Source organism: Malaclemys terrapin, chromosome 9 (assembly GCF_027887155.1).
Source record: "Malaclemys terrapin pileata isolate rMalTer1 chromosome 9, rMalTer1.hap1, whole genome shotgun sequence".
In the NCBI taxonomy this organism is placed as follows: Eukaryota; Metazoa; Chordata; order Testudines; family Emydidae; genus Malaclemys; species Malaclemys terrapin.
In genome coordinates, this window is record NC_071513.1 from 45,795,233 (window position 1) to 45,798,694 (window position 3,462).

Consider the following 3,462-nt stretch of genomic DNA (forward strand, 5'->3'; position numbering starts at 1 on the left):
AGTTGTGACTTGCTGCAGAGCTCAGGGAGGGCACAGGAAGAGGGTGGGAAATTCCCAGGGGTCTCCTCCTCCCAAAGCCCGGTTCTCACCAGCCCCTGGCCGAGCGCCTCTCTGGCTCACAGCAGCACCTGGGTTCCCCTCTGAGGCAGCCCAGGAGCCAGATTGTGGGGCAAGGCGTGGGAGCTGCTCTTCCCTCGCCTTCCCCTGCTGCACCCCTGTACATGCCTCTGTCTCCCAGCCACCTGCCTGTGTCCTTGCAGTCTCCCCCCGTGTCCCCAGAGCTGGAGAGAGGTCTGAGGGGGCAGAGCCTGTTAACCTTGGCCTTCCCCTCCCTTCTGCACTTGGCAGAGCTCCTCTGGGGTGCCCCTCTGACACACCCTGGGGGGGGCTTGTCCCACAGAGAGGGCAGGGAAATGCTCATGCTTCCCACCAGACATCTCCTGAGCACCCTCTCCCATGGCCCCAGCTACATACCCACTCCCTGGCTCCTCGCAGCCCCCACTGCCCTCTCCCCCAGATCCACCTTCCAGAGCCCCAGGGAAGATGCACTCAGCAGATATTGTCCCCTCCTTGATCCAGCCTGTGGCTCCTTTTGAGGAAGGCTCTAAGGGTTGATGATGGGGTGAGGTCAGAACTGGGCAAACGCTCTCCGCATCTTTAAGATGGTGTCAAAGGCACCATGGATTCCTTTGGCCACCTGGCACCCCAGGGGCCACAGGGCCCACCGTAACACCCAGCACGTTCTGGGTTTAGCAAGCGTTCTCCTGTTCCGAATGGCACTAGCCCATAGCCAGTCCAGGCGTCACCTGTTTGCAGCGATCAGTGGATTCATTCCCTCGTGGAAGCACAGAGACCAGAACCTCCAGCAACACAGAACACAGGGTGGCCTCCCTCCAGGCAGGCTCACACTGATTATCCTCCCATTGCAATGAAATTAAACCAACTGGCGCCCATCCTGCATGTTCCAGCGCTCCCAGGGGCAACACCCCAGCTGTCATTCAGGGCTGAGCCTGGCCCCTCCGAGACCCTCTCGCTGAGAGGCAGTGAGGTCTGGGGGACTGAGCATTGCACTAACCAGGAACTACTGTGCTCTGATCCCAGCTCACTGATTCACTGCCTGGCCTCTGGGCCCCATCCTGATCTCACCACTGGGCAAATTCCCTGGGCCAAACTCTGCTCTCACTTATACCAGTGGAAACTTGGCTTGACTGTAACACACATGGCTTATGTGGCACCACACCGCGTGTGTGCTAGTGCTGGTTATAGGCACATGGGTACAAAGGGTTCTGGAGCAATCTAAACCATGACTGTAACTAACCTGCCTGGGCTCTATAATCATTAAAACCTCTGTTAATCATTTATTAAGCATATATAAACAGTTTAAAAATGTACCCTTCGTATGAAGTAGGACCCTGTAATCGTTAGAGTGGGTGACCAGGTTCAGATGAAATGGGACCCAGCCCCTGGCTCTACCCAAGGCTTTGTAAGTTAAAGGCTTGACTGCGGGAATCCTGTGAGCTAGTCTCCTCTTGGGGGATTCCTGACCCTGGTAACATCAGGAATTACTGAGACTCCTGCTTTTGTGAGATCTCCAGCCGGGTTTTCACATAAACAACAGCAGGTGCCTTCATCCCTTCACGACTGCTGCACGGTCGTGACCAGCTGGTCGCTCTGGCTTCACGCCCTAGATTTGAACACAATAGGGGCTGGTGGCAGAACATTCTCAGTGGACAGTGTGATGAAGTGGGACTGTTCTTAATATTTCCTCTAAATACTGTAGAGGTGCCTCAGTTTGCCCTATGCATTTCTTAAGTCTCTAGGTGGTGGAATAAGGGGGTGTAATTGTTACAGAGCAAAGGGCCAATGTACATAAATAAAGGGCCAACACTCTGTCTCCTGGTAACTGATGGCCTGGACCCTTCCCCCCTACAAGGTGATAGCTAAAGGTGTTGGAGAACAAAGGAATCAGGTGACCACCTGGCCTGGGAAAGGGACAAAGCCCAGAGGAGGAGGGGCAGGAGAATGAGTCAGTTTGGAGCTGGCTGGGGACGTGGAGTGAAGTGCAAATGTGGTTGTCTGGCTCACTGCCCCCCCAAAATGGACCCGGCTGAGGGGTCCTGTTCTCTGTACCTACAAGCTCTGTTTTAGACCGTGTTCCTGTCCTTTAATAAATCTCTGTTTTACTAGCTGGCTAAGAGTCACGTCTGACTGCAAAGTTGGGGTGCAGGACCCTCTGGCTTCCCCAGGACCCCACCTGGGTGGACTCGCTGTGGGAAGCACACGGAGGGGCAGAGGATGCTGAATGCTCCAAGGTCAGACCCAGGAAGGTGGAAGCCGTGTGACCTTCTTGCCCTGAAGACAGTCTGCTCACAGAGAGGAGACTTCACCAGAGTCCTGATTGGCTTCATAGGGAGCAGTTCCAGAGCATCGCCCGGGTACTCCGTGACAGACAGGCTCATCCCCTGTGCCCTCTCATAGTCCAACAGAGCTGAGCTCACTCATGTTGTCCTCTAGGGCATCTTCCAGCACTAGTTACTGCCTAGGGCAGCTCAGCAGTTCCAGGCGCAAATGCCTTTGGGGGTGTCATAAATAAAAAGGGAAGGGTAACAACAACAAATGAGGAGAGGCTGAGGGAACTGGGATGATTTAGTATGCAGAAGAGAAGAATGAGGGGGGATTTGATAGCTGCTTTCAACTACCTGGAAGAGGGTTCCAAAGAGGATGGATTTAGACTGTTCTCAGTGGTACCAGATGACAGAACAAGGAGTAATGGTTTCAAGTTGCAGTGGGGGAGGTTTAGGTTGGATATTAGGAAAAACTTTTTCACTAGGAGGGTGGTGAAGCACTGGAATGGGTTAGCTAGGGAGGTGGTGGAATCTCCTTCCTTAGAGGTTTTTAAGTCAGGCTTGACAAAGCCTTGGCTGGGATGATTTAGTTGGGGATTGGTCCTGCTTTGAGCAGGGGGTTGGACTAGGTGACCTCCTGAGGTCCCTTCCAACCCTGATATTCTATGATTCTATGAAGAGGAGAAAGGTTTTAAAGGTTTTGACAAAGTTTGTTTTGCATAATCACTCAACCAGCGTTTCAATAGGAAGGCCTGATTGGATTTCTTTGTTTGTTCTTGAGTTTAATCAATAACACTGCTCTACAGCCAAAATGCTTCTGAAATAAATGTAGTCAAACTTTACTAATTCTGGGTCACTGAGAACGAAAATGGTGCTTAAAATTGTTGATTGGCTCTAGTTTTCAAGATATGCTATTGGGTCAGTATATACGACCCTTGGCTTGGGAATGGCGGAGGATAAGTGAGTTATAAAGGGAAGGGATCTCAATTTAAACCAGAAATGACTAAAATACATCTTTGACTGGATCTATGAATAAATCTATGACTGGGTTTGGACAGTACTTGCTTTTTAGGCAAAACAATGAATGATGCAATCTGAAGCTGATATTGCGTCATAC

General features: G+C 51.7%; 1 long non-coding RNA gene across 1 annotated transcript; it reads left to right on the plus strand.

The window, feature by feature from the left end:
* Positions 1-1,412: 1,412 nt before the first annotated feature.
* LOC128843685 (uncharacterized) lies at positions 1,413-3,187 on the plus strand. The gene is made up of 2 exons (XR_008446331.1): positions 1,413-1,483; positions 2,188-3,187. It is a non-coding gene; the product is annotated as an uncharacterized LOC128843685 (long non-coding RNA).
* The last annotated feature ends 275 nt before the right edge of the window (positions 3,188-3,462 follow it).